Source organism: Stegostoma tigrinum, unplaced genomic scaffold (assembly GCF_030684315.1).
Source record: "Stegostoma tigrinum isolate sSteTig4 unplaced genomic scaffold, sSteTig4.hap1 scaffold_57, whole genome shotgun sequence".
Lineage (NCBI taxonomy): Eukaryota > Metazoa > Chordata > Chondrichthyes > Orectolobiformes > Stegostomatidae > Stegostoma > Stegostoma tigrinum.
Window position 1 is genome coordinate 3,099,491 of NW_026728505.1, and position 23,953 is coordinate 3,123,443.

The 23,953-nt window shown below is 43.8% G+C and overlaps 3 non-coding genes across 3 annotated transcripts; 2 read left to right on the top strand and 1 right to left on the bottom strand.

The window, feature by feature from the left end:
* Nucleotides 1-1,992: 1,992 nt before the first annotated feature.
* Nucleotides 1,993-2,084, top strand: trnar-ucu (transfer RNA arginine (anticodon UCU)). The gene is given in 2 exon segments: nt 1,993-2,029; nt 2,049-2,084. It is a non-coding gene; the product is annotated as a tRNA-Arg (tRNA).
* Nucleotides 2,085-6,419: 4,335 nt separating this feature from the next.
* On the bottom strand, nt 6,420-6,492 carry trnav-cac (transfer RNA valine (anticodon CAC)). Its single transcript has one exon. It is a non-coding gene; the product is annotated as a tRNA-Val (tRNA).
* A 16,973-nt stretch (nt 6,493-23,465) lies between these two features.
* trnar-ucg (transfer RNA arginine (anticodon UCG)) lies at nt 23,466-23,538 on the top strand. The gene has a single exon. It is a non-coding gene; the product is annotated as a tRNA-Arg (tRNA).
* Nucleotides 23,539-23,953: the final 415 nt, after the last annotated feature.

Sequence of the window (23,953 nt, forward strand, 5' to 3'; positions counted from 1 at the left end):
ACGAATGTAGTTTGAATAGTGAGTTGATGAGGTGTTATTGGGGCAATATATCAGAACAATACTTTCCAGCAACAATAAGACATAAGGTATCTGGTAATATGCAACGGCACAGGGCTGACCTCATGGTGAAACCACCCCTCAGCAGAAGTAAGCACAGCGTGACTGAGTTTTATATTTAGTTTGAGGAAGAGAAGGTTGGTTCCAAGATACGCACTGTAAACCAAAGTGTGGAAAACGGGAACATTACGAAGTTAGGACCGACTAAAATAAAGTTGAAAATTAGGTTTAAGAGTGGGTCAGTAGACTTGTAATGGCAAACATTTAAGGAGGTATTTCAGAATACTCGAAAATGCTACAAAACAGTCAGAAAGACTTGAAGGAAATGAAGCACCATCCATGTCTCAGGAAGGAATTGAAAGATAAGATGTACTTGAAATAAAAAAGTGTTGAATTCCCCAAAAATATTCATATTCAGACATATGCACATAGGCCACATTGTTTAGGGAAGCATGTCTTTTCTGTTAGCTTTTCCTTGGCACTGTCCATTCTTAAGAAGCGTTGCTGGACTCTGTTTTTGTGATGGCACTGACACCACATGACTCTTTGTGACATCCCTGTAGCAGATCTAACTCTAACATGTGTTATTACCAATCTACATTTTTAAACTTAAATCTAAATCTATAAAAATTAGTTGTAATGTTGCTTTAAATCTGACGGATTTAAGGATGCTGTGGCCATCCAGACCTGAGTACTGACGATGCCTGAGCCACAGACCCAGTACAGCAAATAATGCTGATCTTGCAAACGGTGATTTCGATAACCACAGACCCTGTGCAATGTGACCTTTATGCCTCTGCCTCAGACTTTTCACAACCGCTCATCTGTACATCCTTGCCTTACTATCATCTGCTTGTCCTGCTCATAAACTAAGCTTTTCACTGTACTCTGGCACAAGTGACAACCAATTATATCCAGAGATGATGCCAGTTGTGCTGAATTGTCCAGAAATTTCTGCTTTTGTTCAAAGAACATGTTCCATTTTGATCGTGAGACTGCAGCGAGAGTGTAATTGTCCCAGAGGGCATCCAGAGCCGGTCCTTCAAAGGGGAGGTGATGGTCCAGCGGTATTATGGTTCGACTATTAATCCAGAGGCCTCGATAACACGCTCAGCACCCGGGCTCGATTACTGCTCTAACGGATGGTGGAACTTCAAGCTACTTCATAAAAAACAGCTGATGACGACCATGAATCGATTATCAGGAGAAACCTGATCTAATTCACTCATGCCTTTTAGGGAAGGACACTGCCATTCTTACCTAGTCTGGCCTATGGGTGGATGCAGGCCACCGGGGAAAAGGGATGGGCCTGGCCAGCAATAACTTCATCCTGTTAATGTTTTTTTTTTTAAAGACCAGGATATTGTCTGGACTCGAGCACTTCCTCAGTGAAGATAGATGAGTGAGGCTAGAGCTGTTGTGTTTCTCTGAGAGCAGAGAGAGCTTAGTGGAGAAACTGATTGACGTGTTCAAAAATATGAAGCGGTTATATACGGAAAATTGGAATAAACTTTATCTTGTTGAAAAGCATGAGTAACCATTGACGTAGATTAAAAACAGGGCACAGAAGGGTTAGAGGAGATGAGATTTTAGGCACATTTTTTCTCCCCCAAAGAGTTCTGGGTATCTGGAATTCACTGTCTGAACGTGTGGTTAAGCGAAGAATGTTCAGAACATTTTAAGAGTGTTTAGATGATCAGTTGAAGTGCCAGATCACACATGGATAGGAGTTAGGTTTTGGAAAATGGGATACCAAAACAGAAGTTGCTGGAAAAACTCAACAGATGTGGCAGCATCAGTGAAGAAAATGCAAAGTTAACGTTTTGGGTCTGTTGACCCTGCTTCGAAGACCCGAATAAAAACGGATGCCTGAAGAAAGACACAAAAATAATGCACAAGCGTCAAACTTCTGTACTGCAAAAACGGAACGCCTGAGGCTCTGTGGTGCAATGGAGAGCACGTTGGACTTCTATGTCAACATTAACAGTGCTATTCAAAGGTTGTGGGTTCGAGTCCCACCAGAGTCAAGTTTTAATGAAGGTTGCCCATGCCCTATTGCTGGCCAGAGGAAATTCGTCAGATTTTCAGGGCAAGCTTTCTGGGAATAATACCGTTTGAAAGACAATAAGACCAGAATCTGTTGCTTACCTGAAAAAAAATGCGAGTTCGAGGTGAAGTTCGACTGGTTTGTAACAGCAACGTTACCTTCCACAGTTGGCAAGTTATTTTCGAATTTTTTTGATGGTGGAAATCGATTAATTTCCGATTCCCAATGGTCCACAAGGTTATGTGGACGGTTGGGGAAAAAATCATTGAAATGTTCTATCGAATGGTGAGGCATGTTCACATTTTCAGCAGAAAAGAGTACTAAATAATAACGTGGTGAGGACAATGTGAATCAACAGCACTGAATATCAATTGATCAACTTCACCACGCCCCTCTCACAGCTGGAATATTCCAGCGTCAGATCAGGCTGTGGAAGATTAAAAAAAAACAGTTTCAGTGCGTTTCTGTGTTGAATAAATTAGTGACATTGTGCAATTTGGGATTTTGGAATTGTCCACTCTGTGCAAAAATGTGGATCAGTAATATCTGTCCGGAAGAGAAGTGGTCCCAAGACTGAGACCTGAGGACAGTGCTGTGCACCCACCTCGAATCTGGGAAACAATTCCTCACGGACAATGTTACACCCCTGCTCCCCTGGAGCTTTTTATTCCATTGGCTGCAAACCCTCGCAGAAGTTAATTCAACAGATGTTGTCACTGAGTAATTTCTTTACATGTGTTCAGCTCATGCAAGCAGAGTGTCACAGTGGGAACCCGATGGGCCCATCACCTATGGCTCACGTCATGTTCTGGAAACAGCCATCTGCTGTTTCTCATTTCCTAAACACCAGGGAGAAGTAACTGCTACTTTGCACAATTTACTCAACCGTTTTCAGAGAAAGGTTAAACTGACTCACTGATTCCTGCTATCTGCAACTCAATGAATCTCTCAAATTAATTTTATTATCACAGGGGCCAAGGTTGTAAATGATGAAAAAATACAACCGTGGGGACAGTGCGCTCTCACACATCTCTTTTCTCTCCAGGAGCTGTCAGGGTGATGGCCTAAAGCGCCTTCTCCCGTTCTCAGTCATTCTGGGATGGTTTGCAGAGCAACCTTTATTCTCTGAGCTGTGAAGAAGATGGTGAGTTTTATACACATAGGTGCAGTGTGCATGAGGGACAGAGCTCGCTGTAGTAATACTCCACACTGAGTCGGACAGCAGTGACCTCCCTGTGGCATCTGAAAGGCCACAAGCACTTTTCCCCTAAATTGAGAGCAATTACCCTTCTTCAAGCAGCTCTGCATTTTCTGACTATCTTAGATGCAATTATTTGGACAAGGTTCCTAACAGAATGTTAGTTCCTTTGCATGTGCAATCTCCTTTTTGCACAGCCTCTCTGACTTTCCATACCACTCACTTCCACCACACTCTCCCCCGGCCCGCAAGACTGTGTTTGACAGGAAGCAGTAGAGAGCATTCATGCTGTTCTCCCCAAGCACTGCCTACCAGTGGAAGATGATTTTCTCCAGCCACCAATGGAAAGAGCTTGGTCTGGAGGGAAGGGAGCAAACAGAGTCACTTAGGAGCAGCGGGTGAGAATGGGAAGAAATTGTTAGTAACACTTAATGCGGCTTTCACTCTTCAAAGCAACGGTAATGAACACAGTTTAGAAGAAAACTCACGTGATTTAGTGTTAATGGCTCTGCGCTGTTGCTGGTTCTTTGCTTAGGGGGGCGTTTCCTGTTTCAAGTGGGATGCATAAATGGGGAAGCATAGTATGGTGGCTCAGTGGTTAGCACTACAGCTTCGCAGCACCAGGACCTGAGTTCAATTTTAGCCTAAGGCAACTGCCTGTGTGGAGTTTGCATATTCTGCCTATGTCTGCATCAGTTTCTTCCAGGTACTCCAGTTCCCTCCCACAGTTCAAAATGTGCCGGCTGGGTGGATGGGCCATGCTAAATTGCCTGTAGTGGTCAGGCATGTGTGGGTTATAGGGGATGGTTCTGGATGGGACGCTTCAAGGAGCAGTGTGGACTTGTTGCGACTAAGGGCCTGTTTCCGCTGGAGAGAATGTAATCTAAACAGGGGCACCTCTCAAGTTCAAATCACAGGCATTCAGTATAACACTCCATTCTTCACCCATGAGGGCAGGTTTCGATTAATTTGAGGGTGAGATGCCTCAGACTCTTTACAGCAAAGAAATTGCATGTGGATAAGCAGGATGCAAGCTTGAAAGAAGGTCTGCCCATTGATCAATGGACGTCATCACAGGTGGTGAAAAGTCCAATGTAAACATAACTCTCTTTATCATTTCTGAAGGGCCCAGACCCAAAACTTTAGCTTTCCTGCTCCTCTGATGCTGCTTGTCCTGCTGTGTTCATCCAGTTCTACAACCTGTTATCTCAGATTCTCCAGAATCGACAGTTCCTACTATTTCTCTCTCTTTATCTTCTATGTTCTAAAATTCTAGTTCCCTAGAAAGTGTTTCTAGCTGTCTGCTTCATCCAAACTCTTGCGCCATCTCCATTTAAACTTCTTGGCTTTAAAAAGAGCAATCCCGGCCTCTGGAATCTCGGCACAAAACTGAATTCCCTCACCCCGTGTCATGAGGAAGCCGGAGGATTACGACAAGATTTAAGGGGTAAAAATCAGTTGGTTGTTGGAAACATGGAAAGGTAGGAAAAAAACAAGTACCCAGTATCCAGCTCCATGAATCTTTCAATCTTTTTGTGATCCAAGTGGAAGAAAACAATTCACTCCACCATCTGAGAGACCCAGTTCCGTTCAACGGACAAACATCACTGGGCTGGGAGCAGCGAGACAGAATGAGAGGAACATGCTCCACACACAGAGATAATAGGAACTGCAGATGCTAGAGAATCCAAGATAACAAAGTGTGGAGCTGGATGAACACAATAGGCCAAGCAGCATCTCAGGAGCAGGATGCTGCTTGGACTGCTGTTATCATCCAGCTCTACACCTTGTTATCTATGTTCTTGAAACTGTTTGCAGCTTCGACTTCGTAGAACATGGGGGTATTTTGCTTTGAGAAAGTCTCAGCTGGTTTTTCGCTGAGTAAGCAAGCGTGTAGCTGGCTTGCTGGCCTTGGGGTATGATCCTCACTGAGGTTACAATTACGGCATTGACGTGCGAGAGGTCCCTGGTTCAACTTCCCATCAAGACCGGATTTCCCCTTTCCCTTTTGCCATATTGCCCGAGGAGCTTTTCTTCAAAGCAGCTTCGTTGAAAGAGGTCGGGTTGCCTGCAGTTTGGATGGGGCAGAAGTACCATTGCAGTGAACACGGCAAAAGGAATCACCTGTTCAAAGCGAGAACAAGTGTTTCAGGTTGTTCGCCCATGCAATCCGCCTCTCAATGAATCCTTCAGCTGCATTATCGTTCAGTCCTGGGAATGAAACTTCAGGAAGCCGGGATTTGAAGTGATGAGAGACAGCACTGAACAGATTCATGTGAATGGTGCCGTGTATGTGGAATGTCAGCAATAATGTTAAGTTGGAAAGTTGGGAAAGCTCACCTTATAGAGAAGAAAACTGAAAGTTGGTCTGTTTGAAGCTTTGAACAGAGAAGTTTCGGGTCTGTTAATCACTGTCTGACAGAACCCCTTGTGCAGATTCTGTTGATATGAAGGGGAATTCGATGCCTGTTAAAATTGATAATGTGCACAGTTACAAGGAGAAGCTAAAAGAGAACATTAAAAGAGACAATAAAATGTGAGGCTCGATGAACACAGCAGGCCCAGCAGCATCTCAGGAGCACACAAGCTGACGTTTCGGGCCTAGACACTTCATCAGAGAGGGGGATGGGGTGAGGATTCTGGAATAAATAGGGAGAGAGGGGGAGGCGGACCGAAAATGGAGAGAAAAGAAGATAGGTGGAGAGGAGAGTATAGGTGCGGAGGTAGGGAGGGGATAGGTCAGTCCAGGGAAGATGGACAGGTCAAGGAGGTGGAATGAGGTTATTAGGTAGGAGATGGAGGTGCGGCTTGGGGTGGGAGGAAGGCAACATGACCGCATGACAGGAAAAATGTACGGGCACACCAAATGCACGCATAAAAAGGTTGAGCACCTGTGCTCTCAAAATCGGCCCATATTCAGGAGCAGGAAGGAGAGAAATTTAACAAAGCTTTCCACAGCAATGCTTTGGCATTACCCTCCTGTCCACAGCAGTAGTGTTATGACAGCTGCAGTTTTGGGTGGCTGACCAGAATGAAAGGCTCACTGACAAGGGCAAGGCAAGGAAACTCTGTCCACAGGAATGAAGAAACCAGTGGCAGTGATAAAAGGTGCGCCAGTGTTTCTGCCCGGTTTCGAACCGGGGACCTTTCGCGTGTGAGGCGAATGTGATAACCACTACACTACAGAAACACAGTGCCCCACTGCTCCACCCACTGTCCTTCGAACACCATTGAAATTTGCAGCCATTCAACATTTGATTTCTCTGTTTTAAATCGATTGATGCTGTCCAACGTTATTGACATTGTAAAAAGTAAAAGATACAACATGAAATTGCCCAGAAAATGTTCATGAGGATGTTGCCAGGGTTGCAGGGTTTGGACTGTTGGCCTAGGCCGAATCGACTGGGGCATTTTTTTATTTCCTGGAGCATCAGAAGTTGAGGAATGACCTGATAGAAGTCTGTAAAATCACGAGAGATATGGATAGAGGGAATAGTCAATGTCAATTTCCAAGAGTCAGCCCGAGTGCAAAATGGGAGGGCATATATTTAAGGTGATAGGAGAATAAGTTAAAAGAATTCTTAGGGTCATTTTTTTCACGCCGAACGTGGTGTGTGTATGGTGTGAACTGCCAGAGGAAGTGGTGGGCACTTGTAAAAATGACAACATTTCAAAGGCACCTGAGTGTGTGTATGAATCGGTTGGGCTACGAGGAATGAGACCGTCCCACAGCAAAGTGTTCGGTCACTTTAACCAAAGATTGATTGAGTCGAAACAAAGTGGAACATAGTTCATCCCTGTTCTCTATCTGTTTGACGAGTCTTTCTAAATACCACTTAAAAACTTCGCTCACATTTCTGCTTCTGCCACCTACCCAGACACTTCCAAAACTTAGTGGAAGAAAAGTTTCCTTGTACGTTTCATTTGAAATTTTCTCCTCTCACCTCAATCCTATTCCTGCTAATATTTAATATTTCCCCCAGCAAAGAAATTCCCATTTTCCACACTATGCATCCCTCTCTTCATTTTATGTACCTCTATCAGGTCACCCCTCAGCTTCTGTGCTGTTGCAAAATTTTGTTTAGCTAACTAGAATGAAATGCTCGTTGACAACAAGGGCAAGTCAAGGGTGCCACTCCAATCCAGACAACATGCTGGTAAGTGTCCTTTGCACACTTTGCAATGATTGCACATTTATCCTGCAGTGAGGCGATGAAAAGTGCGCATAGTACTCCAAATGTTCTCAAAACAACGTCTTGAAGTCATTGCAATAAGATTGGTAAACTTTATAGTCGCTGCTTGGACAGATGAAGGCAAGCATGCTGTAGGCTTTGTTTCCACCTGAGCCAGTTGTGTTGTCACTTTCAGGAAGCAATGGATTTGCACCCAGATCCCTCTGTATTTCAATGCTCCTCAGCCTCCTGACATTTACTACAAACTTTCTTCTTACATTTGATCTCCAAAAATGCATCATACGTGTCCTGCCAACTTTACACTTGGTCTATATCCTGTTTTATCCTTTGTATCCTTCCGGCCGATCCACATGTCTACCAATTTTCATTTCATCAGCAACCTTAATCAGATGACTGACGTTTTCCTCTAAATTACTTACAAAAACTACAAACAGAGGTCCAGGTATTATCCTAAAGGAACCCTACTGGCAACAGACCTCCAGTCAGAAATCCGCCCCTCCATAGCTACCCACTTCTAACTTCAGACTCACTGTTCATGCTATAGACCCACATGACATATATTTCCTGGAGAGTTACCTCTAAATCAGACACCAGTCAGGAAGTGGACTGCATCAACCAACCTGATCTCTTTATTTGCCATTGGATTTTACCGAAACAGTTTATAAATTTCAGCCTCACTGTGTAATGTGAAGAGGGGCCGTGGGACAGCAATTTCCTCTCCTGTTGTCCAATAAAGAGCATTCTAACTGTAAAAGGAATTATTGTAGTTTGAAAATTTACCTTCCTGAACTCATTGCCACCTGCTTTAACAGGAAGAGCTGGAATATCCTGATAGATTTCAACGAGAAGCTGCATGTTTACAAATTCAGTGTGAAAATATCAATATAGTTTATCAATATGATGCTGTCACTGATTGAATGAAGCAACTGCCCAGAAAGAGGCGGCTGTGTGTTTAAACCCCACGATGAACAGGTTGTGTTGGGCACATCACATCCCTGCAGCAATGTTCCCATTTAAAATTTTATAGGAGAACATCCCCCATGCTTAAAAAGCTGCTGAATAAGCAAAGCACAAAGAAGCAGAATCCCCAATATCGGTGGCTCATGTTGCCGCCAAACACCATGAGCCTGATGTGGCGAGAGCACACAACCTTATGAACTGCCTGCGGACATGCTACTGTTGCACCTCCGGCTCTCAATGAGCGAGCTTTTGCTGCGCAGGATTAAGAGAAGTGATTGTATCCCAACAAGACGTCGTTACCAGTAGAGGGGGACAAAAGCCGTGCACATTTTATCCAACTTCTTCCCATGCTCTCTGCCTGTCTCCAATCATCTTCTGTCATTCTCCAATTTGTTTGTCTCCCTCATCCTGCCCTTGATTGCTTCAGCCTCTCTCTTGTGCTTTAACATCCTGCTGTGACCAGGGGAGATTGATTCCATTCTGTATGTCACAGGGCGGATCCAGGAATAATTCTCGATCCTCCATCAGAAACGGCCAGAAAGAAACGATTTGTTTGTTGGATGGGGGTGGGGGCAGATTCCAAAACAGATACCCTCAGGCATCTTACACCAATATCCTTTCAAGTAAAACGACAAAACAATTAACTCATTGTATTCCTGCACTCGGGTCATGAGGAACCTAATGCTCTTGGTTTTGAACGAACCCGATGTGCTTTCCTCAGCTCCCTACTGGGTAAGGTAATGGTAATGCATCTGTTTCAAGATCAGGAGTTTGTAATTTTCTCTCTGGCTCGAATGCAGCTCATAGCATCTTTATACTTCCATTTCAATATTTCTCATCCGACTGAAGCCGTGATGAGGTTTGACTTTCTGTTGCACATGAACGAGAATCCTTTCACTGTCTTACATTTGTAAACGTCACCAAGAGCATCCGAGTTAATGTCCCAGCGGCATCAAAGGAAGGCAAGTTGAAATAGTCCCACAAGCTGCGAGTAGGCACTTTTCCATTTCCTAAACCCACCGACCCAATCATGCGGCTTTTAGGAATGGCAAAGAAACAAACCAGAAAACCAAGTCTCAGCTTTATGAATCTTTAAAAATTCTTTGGGAAGTGGAATCAGAAGGGAGTAAAGGGTGAACTGTCCGGTGAACAGAGACAGTCATGGCACCTTCCCCATCTTTAAGAGTCTCAGGCATTGACTCATTTTCTGGGGATCATTCGTTGATCAGGGGCATTAAATGGATTCCTGCCAGGGGCATTAAATGGATTCCTGCCAGAGCTGCTCTGCTTCCGCTATGGTTACTGTCATGAACCAGGAATGGAAGCCAACTCATAGTCGTCAAAATAGCAAATCTCAGCCAAAAGCAAGAAGGAGTCAATTTCATGAATATTTCTTCCGATTTAATTTCATCAAACATCCCCTTTTCACGTCTGAATTTGATGTTAGAATAATAAAGGCATTCATCCATCCCCTTGGAAACGGAATGAAAAAACACCTCTGGCAGAATTTGAACCCAGTCAATAAAAGACGCCAGATAAAAGCAGGAATTGCATCTCCCAGAGACAGTTCACTTCCTAATTGTTAGGGCATAACTTTTGTTTCCAATAACAAAATAACCTCAGTTCTGTTATTAATGCTTCACGGGGAAACATATGCCACCCATTTCAAATTCATAAATTGTTTTTTTGTCAACGCTATTCAACTGCACGCCTTCACGAAATGTATTTACTTCTAAATTTCCTGTATCTGCTTTGAAAAATCCTGATCGGTTCTGTCGCAATATATAATGGGTTTCACTGTGAAGAATATGTCGCACTTTTCAAAACCACAAGCGTTTTCGCGTTGTCTTAATCATCTGTTCATAAAATTTCCTTACACCTATAGTCATTTAAATTTGAATTGATTCTCCTGCCTGGCCCTGCCCCCACCCTTGCCCTCCCACCTACATTTCGCCCAACACCTCCCCCCACGATCCCCGTAAGATCCAGCCACTGACTCTCTTCCATTGTTAAATCCACTCCTTCTATGTTTTCTAATTTGTTTTTTTAAACCCTCTGGAATCAGCTTCTAACTTTATTTCTGGAAAATTGTTGCCAACTTAACTCTCTGAGAGAAAGAAACTCTGTTCTAATATTTCCTTCATCATTCACTGATGGTTTTGAATCTCTGACCTCTCTGAACTTGATTCTCATGAAAGAGGGAATCATCCTCCTATACAGGCACTCTGAAACTCAACTCGCATGGTCAGGGAAATTACGTTTGTTTACTTCCCAATTTTCCCAGGTTCAGATGCAACTTTTCCAAATTTTGCAACATCACGCGAATGTAATCCTGCATCCTGTCCATCATCCCAATATAGTCAGCTGTGTATTTTCTAATCTCTGCATTGTTGGTGAAGACCGATGACAAAAATTACATACGATGATCCAATTGAGGCTGAACTACAGACATTACGCTTGCACAATGATCTTTTTGCTGACTTAATGTGACTTATTTTTTTCCATTTATAAACTCAACTAACCCAAATTATTGTCTAATCACATTATGGACATCGTTCCTCTGTGGATCAAAAGCTCTCATCTCCTTTGTTACTTCTTGGAATGTGGGAACAACTTATAATGTCAATATCCCAGTAACCCGACTGACTCTCGGCCATTTCCAAGGGAAGTGATATACAAACACCTCTCTGTGGGGCTGTCGTCACTTGCAGTGCAGATTGGGTCAGGGCAGTAAATTCCTTTACCAAATGTTAAACTGAATCTGAAATTTACATTTAAGTTAAAAAAAACCTCCTAATTATGGTGTACTGTCTTTCTGTGTTGATGCCCCATTTGAGCATCACTTCATGCTTCCCTATATTGAATGAATCAAATGATTACTTTGAGAATGGACGTACTTTCCTCACCTCTCAATATTCTAAACTCTATCGAGCATTGGCTGATGTAATTTGTCTGCTCCCAGAGGACAGTGCTTACATTCCTAGGATGATTCCAACGAACATTCCTGACGTGACTTTGAAGGCAAGTATTCCCTTCTCCGAGCTAGGAAATCATTACTGCACTGACCCTCATTTATGCGCTCATTAAAGCCAAGCCAATTGTAGGAAAACTTTTACATTCAGCTGTTGCAAACTGATCGCTGCAAAGGTCGACCCAAACCCTCATTGTCGTTTGTCTGCCAATGGGAAGCTTGACTGAATTGTTTAGAATGACATCCTATTTTGTCTGAACACAACCATTCGCTGTTCTATCTTCACCGTCCCGTTATGTATTTTAACACCAAGTAACTTGTCAGTTTGTCTTACTTTTCCAATATTTCCAAACAATCTCACTCATAGTAATGCAGTGGTTTAGTCAATTCGGAAATACCACAGAAGCAGATGGGAGTGTGTTTGTCTTGTAAATCGGAGGTCATGGACTGTATCTCTACTCGTGTCTTCTAGCCTATTGGCTGTTAATTCCAGAGTAAAATGTTTGTCATTCACTTTTTGGACCCTAGACCTTCCTTCGAGTGAAGGTTTAACTCGTAGATGTGATCTTAGTGTGACTGAGTTTCCTGTTTACTTTGAAGGAGTAAAGACGAGTGTTTCAAACCTTAAGAGGGCAATGACATCAGTACGAAGTTAGGGCTGAAGTGAAATGGAAAATTGGGTTAAGAGTTGGCCCAGTATAGGGCCGATAGCAGAGACTTACGGAGACAATTCAGAATAGTCAGAAAAAAACGTTCAGTTATACTTGCTAGTTTTCCTTTGCATTTGAAGACGAGGGCATGTTTTTTTTTGCAGCCTCATTCTGGCTCCGCAATTGCATTGCACCACACCGCCCAGAAGGTAAGAGTCAGGCAGATAGAGACGCAGAACAAGCAAAACACCTTCAGTGCACGTACAATGACAGTTAAAGTGCCGAGGAGACGCACAGCATGCTGAGATGGAGTGAGATTATTTATCTGAAAGAGTTCCTTATATGACGTCTGTTACATGAAGACTCCCCTCACTTTGGCAAAAGATGTATTTGCTGCCATGAAACTCTGATAAACAATTAAATATTTGCCTCGCTACGGCACAACGTTTCGAGGCAGTGACATAATGTTTTCTGTAGCAGCGTGGCCTCGTGCAAGGGATGCTAGGACTATCAACCGAATTCAAGGCATCAAGAGATACCAATGCGCCTTACAATGTGTTTGCTGTTCCTGCAAGCAGATTTCAATTGCTTTATCCTCTATCTTCCTTAGTTTCCTGCTTGCAGTAAGCACATCAAACCCAAACAAATCTGCCATGTGTTTCCACTTTCACGCTTTATTTGTAGCCACCACCCAAGCGAGCAGACACATGTACGATAGAGAGATTGGCCATCGCTGGGTCTCTCACTCTGGGATGACATGAATGGCAATGTGCACTTTGTTTGATCCACAAATCAGCTTGCAGTACTATCCCATGCTGATTCAGACAGCACCGCCCTCCCTATGAAATCTGTATGCTGTGCAGATATGCTCCATTTGTGTAAATGTAACATTTGCCTAAATTGCCAAATTCTGCTGGTCTAACTCTGATTTCACATAGAAACATAAACTTGTCCCAGCGCAGACGGAGACGATGCAACCCAGCTTCAACGTGCCCATTCTCCACAATGAGTACATGGGGAGAACTTTTAGTGTCGTTCTCTTGACTTCTCCCTGGAACTCAGTGCTGCTTTTAACATAATGATCTAATTCATTTTTCAATAATTTGATTGAACCTTCTTTTTTGTGACAATCAGACAGTGATTACAGATCGTAGGCAACCCCTGTGTGAAAAAGAAAATGTTTCTCATGTCATTTTTACTTATTTTCCCAATCACTTTAATTCTCTGCCTAATTGTTCTCGATCCTTTCATGCAAGGGAGCATTTTCTCCTTGATGACTCTGCATAGATACCTCATGACTTGGAAAGGTTCAAATAAACCCACTTTTACCCTTCGGTTCTCCAAGGAGAACTGTTCCAACTTTCCAAACCATCTTCACTGCTGACATTCCACATATCCGGCACAATTCACGTGATCCTGCTCAGCGCTGTCTCCACTCACCTCGCGTACACATTTACTGATGTTATCAGCCCAAATATTAGTGATAATCCAAGTGGAGCATAATTCAACGCCAGACTGCATGGATAAATGATCTGAATGACTTGTTTTGACTTTCACTATTTGCGTTGCCGCGCCATGCTCTCTCCAATGACACCTCTGCTTCAGAAGCTCAATCTTATTTCAAGAATCCCTACTTTGTGAAATACTACCAAATTCTCAAAAAGCTGATTGGGCGACCTGGCAAAACGAATATCAAACAAACAGAGCTCGTCCGACATTTGAATCTGGAACCTCTCACATTCTGGTTGACTACAAATGAGCCAGTAAAACTCTTGTATTTCTACGACAGAATTATGTGTGAAACAGAAGACCATTTGAAGAACATCTTCCCATTCTGTCTCCCTGCTCCCGGGTGGTATTGTTACTCCCTTGCCCTGGGACGGGACACTCTTCAGTTACGGCTTGAACCATTTTCTTCCTCTTGCAAACAGTACTTGGAGAGAGAGATAGAGGGGCATATGCGCTCTTCTGATCCCTCGCTATTACTTGAGGGGGTGGTCAGTGGCACGCATGCACAGGAAATCAGCAACTTTGGTTGGGAACTTCTGACAAATGTCTGTCATCCGAGACAGAGAAAGAGGTTGAGCTGCTGGGAAAGAGAGAAATGGACACCAGAGATTCTTCTCTCAGGTAAATAAATGTGAATTATTTTGTACAGCCTGATTGTTGTTCAGAATTTGCCTTCACACAGCAAACCTGCATAAAGACTTTTGCAACATGGCCATCGGTTACTTTGCTGCAACCGGGCAGGAGTTATATCTGTTATATCTGACGCCAGAAATCCCACATTAAGAGCATCTGCGTAGAACTCTCACTCATGGCCTCATTCCCGTGCAAAAAATAAACTGTTCAGCACATCGAGCCCAAGGAGAGTTTTTTGTCACTTTTATCTCTCTGTGGTTATTTAGGAGCGGGGATTTCTGTCCTAATAATAGTGCCTGTGTTGCTATGCTGTCTCCAATAGGCTGATCCATGACTTGATTTATTGCGGTCACGATCCTCTTGTTATTCACAACTTTCCATTTCTTTGGGAGGACCCTGTTGCCTGAAACAGAGTAGGGAATTACTGCAGGTTTCCAGAGCATTGAGCACACTGCATTTCATGCGTCTCATCTTCATTTGTTTTATATGGAGGTTTCGTCCAGTGTTGTATTGCTTGTGCTAACATCCTGAGGTATCTGTTTTTGTTATCAACAAGTGTTTCCTTTGCTCTCTCATGACTTCAGGAAGTCGGAACTGATTGTACGCAGCTTTCTTTTGGCGGGGTGGGGTGTGCCAGTTGATTAGGAGATTTGGCACAATGGTTGGAAGCAATAATGGACCGTGTGGGATTTGAACTAGAGGCTTCTCGTGTAGCCATAATACACAATCTTCAAAGCAAGAATCATACCCCTGAACCAATGACCCGGTACAGCTAAAAAATCCTTCTGACAAACCAGCCATTGCCACCAATTGCACCCAGCTTTGAACCAGCTGAGACTCACTCACAATGAAGTGCATTCCATGTTGCTCCTGGAATTCAAAAGAGCAAAGGGTCTCAAGAATACCTTCTCATTTTGTCTCCCTGCTCTTGACACAGTTTATAAAATTCAGGCTCACCATTAATATGCAGAAGTGCGGTCAGGCTGTGGTTCCCGCTCCCGCAGTTGGATAAAGATCACTGTCGCTGTGTCCGGTGAGAGAAAATTAATCACTGTTGGTTGGAAACATTTCTTTCCGAACTCTGTCACTCTGCTACAACAGGAGGAGCGGGAAACTCCTGAAAATTGCAAAATAAATTGGGTGTTTATTGGTTAATTAATAAAAGATCAGTATAATAGTATTAAAATGGTGTTGTCACCATCTGAAAGAAGAGGCTGCCCAGAGGGAGGTGGCTGTGCGTTTCAACCCCATGATGAACAATTGGTGTATTACTTTGCACACGAAGGGAGCCGGGCATTCTGTCTAAAACATTGGGCACACCTCATCCCGAAACTATGTTCTCGTGTAAAAGTGCCAAGACATTTGAAACCAATCAAAAACAAGACTTTGATCAATCTATGTTGTCAACAACAACCTCTGCCCTCACATCGAATCCAGGGCGGATCCAGGGCTTATTCCCGACTCTCTTTCAGGTGCAATGAGAGACGAAGGATCTGAGTGGAAAGAAACAACTGAAGAGATTCCTCTATCGGATATTGTTCGGTTAATTCAGCCACCAAAACACAATATTTCTCTCATTTCACCAAGAAAAGTGTCATGAGCATCATTAGTAGAAATACAGAATCCTCGGAGTTGTTTAATGTGAGGCCAGACACGAAAGTGCCTGTGATTTTAATGCACGACAAAGATGCTTTGTGATCTCAGAGAGGCTTTGATTTCACAACAAACCACGCTCCCAAGCTGTCGAAGATTTTCGTGAAAAGAAGCCAAACAGCAAGTAGAGTACACCACTGCAGATAACAAGTTCTTGCTCAGGATTTTAACGTGGGACCTCTCACAAGCCTTTTAATAACCTGAAATGAGAATCATATTTCGACACCAACATAGCCAACTACACCTTTCACTTGTAGCCGAGGCGACCCTCATACAATAACATTTTTCCCAAACTCAGATGTCAGAGGTTTGTTTCAAGGTTCCATCTGCTCAAAAGCTGTCTAATAATATCTCTCAACAGGCTGATTGCATTTTTAAAAATCTCAGTTCGGGCAGTGAAAGCAACAACGAACAGTTTCTTCCCATTCTACCCCTGCACTGGGGCAGCTGTTATTTTCTCTTTCTCCCCCAGGACCGGGGTGTCTTCAATGGCAGATGGATTAAACCATTTCCTTCCATGGGCACGCAGTGCTTGCACATGGTATACGTTTTGCAGCTCCTTCTTAAACACTGGAAGGGCAAAGAAGCAGAAGAGGCAGAATCAGATGTCAGGAAATTATTTATGGTAACAGGGAACTTTAGTCAACTGACATGAATCAGAAACAAAGAGGAGAAGATAGAAGTCAAAACTGGGGACTATTCTGTTTAGAAACTTAATTTGGGATCTTTCTGTGCAGTCTGTTTGATTTCAGGATTCAACTTCACACAGCAATCTTGCAGCAAATAAACTTGACAACACCGACATCGGTTCCTTTGCTGCGACCCAGCAGGAATTAATTACTGACGCCGATAGTCCCAGATTAAGAGAAACCGATTGAAACACTTATTCAGTAAGTGTCATTCCCAACGTTCTTGAGCAGCGGGGCAGCAGGTAGTTCAACGCGGAAGGGACGGTTAAAAATGAGCCATTGTTTCCCCCTCACACGCCCACTCTGTCACAGAGACAGTAGAAAATGTCAGGAGTCACAGGACACCAGACTTTCATCCCACAGGGTTGTGTGAAGTCACATGCTTTCAAAACCCTGCTCCTCCTTCAGGTGAAGTGGCACTTTCCACCGGCATCTCCACGTTTCAGAGACAGGGATAGTGACGCCATAAACCTACAGCGTGATTCCAGTGCAGAAAGAAGCCGTCCAGCTCATCGAGTCCACGGCCACTCTCTGACCCTTGTATCTCTCTGAGATTATTCACTATCTGTAATGGCTATCTTAATAATGGTGTATTGTGTTTGTGCCATGACTTTTTCTCCGATATGATAATCCTCGTGTCATTCACAACTTTTCGTTTTGTCGGGAGGACGTTGCTGTCTGAAACAGCGTGAGCAACTGCTGGAGGGTGTCCTGCGCATGGAACACACCACAACTGATGTGTTTCACTGCCATGTCAGAGAACAGTTTTAATCAGATCATAACAGACCAACAGAGAACAGGAGAAGACCACTCAGACCTTCAGAAGTGTGTCACCTCACCAGCGCAAACTTGACCCATATATCAGTATGAGATATTTATTTCAGATGCATGGTGTTGCTGGAAGCAGATCAAAATGCATCAAAATGATGAGGTCTGATGTCGATGAGATCAAGGTCAGTTTGAGATCCCTGAGAGTCTTTGCAGTGAAGATTTATCACATGGGGTAGAAGGAAGCAAGATTAAAACAACCTCTGCCCATAGTCAACAGACATCATCACTGGTGGTGAAAAGTCCGGTAGAAATACAACTCTCTTTATCTTCAATGCTCTAAAATACGATCCCCCTGTTTACTGGTCCTGATCTGTGGAAACAGTTTCTCACTGTCTGCTTCATCCAAACACTAGCGCCAAGAAATATCTGTTTAATCTGATTTTCACTGAACAGAACCATCCCAGCCTTTGGAGTCTGTCCAAAAAATCTAAATTCCCTCATCCTTGGGCATGTTGAGGCTGGAGAATTGCGTCGCAAATTTAGAAACAACGTTCATATGGTCGATGGAAGCATGGAAGCGAAACAAAACAGAAATCCAATCTCCAGCTAAGTGAATCTTTCAAACCTTGTTGTAATCCAACTGGAAGAAAATGGGATAATAATCTGCCATTAGAGTGAGCCCGGTGCAGGAGAAGAGGCAAACATAACAATCGGGGGAGCAGAGATACAGATTGAGAAGAAAATACTATTGAAACTTTTCTGTTGCTTCGAATTCCCGAAACAATGCGAAATGTACCACACTCTGGGAGTTTGGGGTGTTGGGTGGGGGTGGGCGTTGCAGAATACCTTTATACAGGCAGCTTGTTGGTCGAGAGGCATGATTCTCAGGTAGGGTCATGTACAATACTGACATGCAGGAGGTCCCAGGTGTAAATCCCGCATGAGCTCTGTTTTTTTTTAACTCTCACTTTTGCCAAAAAACAACTTGCTTCAATGAAGCCCGTCATAGGAATGGGGCAAAGCTATGATTGCAGCGAACACAGCAAAGGAAAAGAATTGTTCAAAATGAAAACGAATGCTCTTGTTCAACACAATCCTACTCTGAATGAATTTGCAGACAGAAAGAACTGCAAATGCTCGAGTCAGAATCGTCACACCATGGAGCTGGATAAACACAGTGGGTCAGGTAGCATCAGATTAGAAGGAGTTTTGATGCTTCGGTCCTGGGCTATTCATCAGAGTGAATAGTCCAGCTGTGCTATTGATCAATTATATGCATGTGAAACTTCAGGTCGATGGGATGGGAAGCAATTCGAGACAGCACTGAACAGGTTCATGTGAATGGTGACATGTATGAGCAAAGTCAGCAATCTAGAGAGATTGGTAAATTGAGACAGTTCTCCTTGCTGAACGGAAAACTGGTTTGATTGAAACTTCCCAGGTCATGACGGGTATGAACAAAGGAAATCAGGGGGTGAAAATGCTCACACCCCTGAAAGGATCGAGAACGATCAGGCAGAGATTTAAAGCCATGAGGAAAACGTCAGAGTGACATGCAAAGGAGCGTTTTTTTGACAAAAAGTAATGAAGGCCTGCAAATGACACATTTGACTGCGACAGAGGCAGATTAATTCACCACAAAACGGAATTCGATGGTTATTGTTAAAAGTAGCAATATGCAGAGTTACAGGGAGAAGGCAAAAGAGATACTCATTTACTCATTGCGGGGAGCGGGCACAGCTAGGCTGGCTGCATTGTTTCCATTTGCTTTGTGACAAATGTTTTGATTCTGAATGGAATTAGATTTTGACCAACAGAGTGTGGGAACTGAGACAACGGTTATATTTACAAAGCCATGGCACGTCTGTGCAACAGAATAATACACAACAATAGTGAAGATCTCTTTGCATCATTCTTGAAGGTACATTCCACACACCAGATGTAAAGCTGAATCCTTGTCTGAACAAAACTACTGTATCCAACAGCAAAGTGGTGCAATGGGAGCATGCTGGCACCATAACTGTGAGGTAGAAGCATCAGAAACCATCCTCTCCTCTTTGCACCAGGTGCGTCATGTTTTGTTCTGTGTTTTGATCAATTTTGCCCTTCTCATAGTTTAATGTGTGTGAAATTAAATATCACATACTGAAACACGGGCCAAATTTAGACAGGTGAGGTTACATGCTTGTGACGGTCTGAAAGTTCTTCTGCTGTTCTCAGTCGGTCTCCTCTGAACTGATTTGTAAACCTTTTCTCTGAGACGGGAATAAACTGGGGAAGTTGAAACACATTCTTCCATGCCCTGCAGTAATTCTCCATGCTAAGATGTAAATAACAAGAGGAGCAGAATGTCGGAGACAGCATCACGGCATAGGCACCATTATTACGGCAAGATATCACCAATTGGGAAAACACCTCAGAGAAATACAAGTGACAGAGAGTAGATGGGCTGAACGGCTTCATTCTGCGTGGGAATGACACCATGGGGTTATGACATCACTCTCCCTGTCTCTGTGAGGGAGCGGGTGGGGGAGAAACAATGGCTCATTATTAACCCTCCCTTCCACGTTGTCCTGTCTGCAGCCCCGTAGCTCAGGGTCGTTGGGGATGTCTCTCAGTGAGCGAGTGTTTCACTCAGATTCACATAACGTGGTCAGACATTAACTCCTGCTGTGGACGCAGCAAAGAAACTAATGCCTGCTTTGCAAAAGACTGCCTACAGGATTGTTGTTTGAAGACTAATCCTGAAAATCAAACAGGCTGCACCAGAAAAGAACTTATTTCAATTTACCCGAGGGAAGAGTCTCCTGTGTCCATTTCTCTCCTTCCCGCTAGCTCACCGTCTTTCTATCTCTCGGATAACAGGCGTTGGGGGCAAGTTCACAATTTGGTAATTACCTGAGTATGCGTGTAACTGACTCACCCACCCCAAGTGACTGAGAGGGAGGAGAAGATCGAAAGGGCACTGCCCTCCCCCAGCACTGCTTGCAGGCAGAAAGACAACGTTTTAATGAGACGGTTCTGGGCTAATGGACAAACAGCACCGCCCTGCAGCAGGGAGACAGAATGAGACGATGATGTTCTGGAAGTTGTTTGATCCTTGGAATTCCTGAAGCAATGTGGGATGTATGTCACATGAAGTGAGTCTCAGTTGGTTGGGGTGTTGGCCATTTGGCCTACAGGTGGCTCATTGAATCCAGGGATATGATTCTTGCTTTTGATCCTACAGCATTTAGAAATGCCAGCGGGCCATGTCTCGTATCCGACACAACCACACTCATTTTGTCAAAATACACAATTGTTTAACTCAAAAAGCAGCTTCGTGAAATGCGGTCGAACTGCTTGACTTTGGGATAGACTAGAAGTGCCGTTCTGTGTTCAGTGAACACAGCAAAGGGGCGCACTTGTTCAAAGGAAGAGGAAGAGTTTTCGGATGTTCACACAGGCACTCGGATTCTGAATCCTTAGGCTGAAGTATTGCTCAATTTCGAGTGTGAAACTTCAGAAAACAGGAATGTGATATGATTGGAGGTAGCGGTGAACAGGTTCATGTGAATGGTGGTCAAAGAGGAGACTGGAAACACACAACAGGCCAGGATGCATCAAAAAAAATGTTTCTGGAGGCAGAGAAGGTGTTGTGAGTATGGAGCATTGAAGATAGGTCCAAATATTGAAGGTTTGAAATGTACCTGTATGTCAGAAATGAAGATGGGTTGGAAAGTTGAGACATTTCTCCTTGGGGAACAGAAGTCTGTAAAGCGATCCAAATGCAGCTTTCCAAGTCACAAGGGGTCTAGACAGTGGAAATAAAGGCGTGAAAGTGCTACCACACCACACCTGAAAGGATTGAGAATGACCAGGCAGAGATTGGAAGGCATGAGGAAAACGAAGTAAAAGTGACTTCAGGAAGAACGTTCTCACACAAGGAGTGGTTCGGGTCGGTAAATCAATATCTGACAATGACACAGGCACATTCAATCAACACATAACGGAATTGGACCGTTATGTTAAAAGTATCTGTGCAGATGTGACAGGGAGAAGGCAAAAGATTGATACTGAAAGTGATAATCATTTGTTTATTGTGGAGACGTGGCAAAACTAAGGTAGGGTGCGTGGCCTCTTTCTGTGCTGTGACAAGTTTTGTGATTCTGAGTGAAATCGACCAACAGAACGTGGGAAATAAGACAAAGGTTATATTTGCACAGCTGTGATACGTCTGTGCAACAAAACAACAGTGAAAAACATTTAACATCATCCTCGAATGGAAATGCTGCACTGCAGATGGAAAGTTGAATACTTGCCTGTGAAGCTCGCCCAACAATGTAGCAGAGCGGCGCAGTGGGTGATGCTGGGGTCATAACCCAGAAATCGCTGGATCAAAACCATCCTCTGCTATTTTCTGCAGGTGAGAGTTGTGATTTGCAGTGGCCCGCACCACGCATTTTAATCAGCTCTCTGCTTTGCTCAGCTTCACGTATCTGAAATAAATTCCTCATGTTGATGCACTGGCCAAGTTCACACAGGAGAGCTGATACACTTGTGAAGGTCTGAATGGTCTTCTCCTGTTTTCAGTCTGTCTGCTCCGAACGGAATGTAAAACTTCCTCTCTGAGATGGGAATAAACCGGTGAAGTAGAAAGTCATTACTTGCAGTATTTTTGTTTTCATGCCTGGCAGTAATTCCCCACGCTGTTTCAGGCATGAATGACAAAAGAATCAGGATGTCAGAGACTGCATCATGACACAGACAGAGTTCACCATTATTAGGGACAGATATCACGGATTGTGAATAACTACAGAGAAATACAAGAGGCAGCGAGTCGCTGTGCAATCTATGGACTGAACAGCTTCTTTCTGCACGGGAATGACACCATGGGTTTATGATGTCACTCTCCATGTCTCTGTGAGGGAGCGGGTGGGGGAGAAACAATGGCTCATTATTAAACCTCCCTTCTGCGTCGTACAGTCTGCAGCCCCGCAACTCAGGGCCGTTGGGAATGTTTCTCAGTGTGTGAGGGCTTCACTCGGATTCTCTCAACGTGGGACTTTTGGTATCAGGCATTAACTCCGGCTGTGGAGATCACAAACAAACGGACGCCCGGTGTACGGACAAGTTCCGAACATCAAACAGGCTGCACAGAATGATCGCATTTTAAGTTGCTGAAGATACTAATCTCTAGTTTTGTCTTCTATCTTTCCCAGCAGCTCTCCATCTTTCTGTCTGCCTCTGGTAAATGTCATTTGATGAAATTTCAAAATCACCATTTACAACTTGCCGCATAAGTCTGACTCCACCCCTTCTGCTCCTTCCTTCTTCCAGTGTTTGAGAGACAGCGACAAAGTGTGGACCACCCCCAGCACTGCCTGCCCATGGCCAAATAATTTAACGAGTCTGCCGATGGAGAGAGCTCTGTCTCCGGGTTAGTGAGACAGAATAAACAGAAAATGTTCATTGCTGCATTCATTGAAGCAACAGGGAATAGGATTTTTTTTAAGCAACACGTTCAGATATGTTCTTATATACCTCTGGAGCAGATAGAACTTCAACTCTGTCTGCTACATCCGAGGTAGGGAGACCATCACTGCATGATTGGCACCTCATTTATTGTTAAGTGGTACATCAGCAGACTGCGTCATTGGTCTTGTGGTCTGATTCTCACATCAGGTGGCTGTTAGAAATGTGAGACGTTGCTGGCGTGAATCCTGCAAGAGCCGTTGTTGCCTCTGATTTTTTTAATATTCAGGGGAGCATGGGGTGGTTCTTTATGAAATTGATTTCAGTCTATGATTGCGAAGGGTGTTTGCTACAAATATGTCACATGCATCCACTTCACCGGACGAAAGTTTAGGGTTAGTAATTGTGTGAAATAATGTTTCACTAGAATGGTTCGTAAACTGGCGCAGTAACTGAATAAAACGATGCCAAGTCTCAGCAGAGAAACAGATGACAATGAAACAGGCATCTGAGGGCAAATTTGCTTCTTTTGCAAGTGAAATTAACTGCTTCCCAACGTGGGGTCCATTGAAGTGAAGCAGCAACAGAGGCTACCTTTGCTGGTGCTCACCTCATGTATCACATTTCCACCTTGGTCCCCGTAAAAATCTCAACTCATCAAGAAGCCTAGTGCCCACTGTGGGCCAGTGGCGTAATGGATAACGCGTCTGGCTTCGGATCAGAAGATTGCAGGTTCGAGTCCTGCCTGGCTTGAGCACGGCTCGCCCATTTTCAAGGCTAGAAAGCTGACATGTTCATCTGAATTTGGAATATATGGCGGGTGATTTTGTTGTCAGATTCCGCGAAGCGAAACTATGAAATTGGAAGTTTTGCATGAGCAGTGTTGGGGACCTTTTCAGCTCACTGTTGGTTTCATTTCCGAGCTCACAACAACAGGTTTCATTGCCTGGAGAACTTGTTTGTGTTCTATGTAAATCTGCCTATTGTCGGTGAAACATGTGTGGGGACAGAGAGTGAATGTGAAGCACTTGGAGTCAGTGTCATCCTGAGGGATGTGTCCGTATATCTCCCTCTGTGGCTAAACGTGAGGATGAGTTCCATAAGTGGGCTGTAACACAGCTTTACTGTCACAAAACCTTGATTACAGTGTTAACCTCATTGATATTTG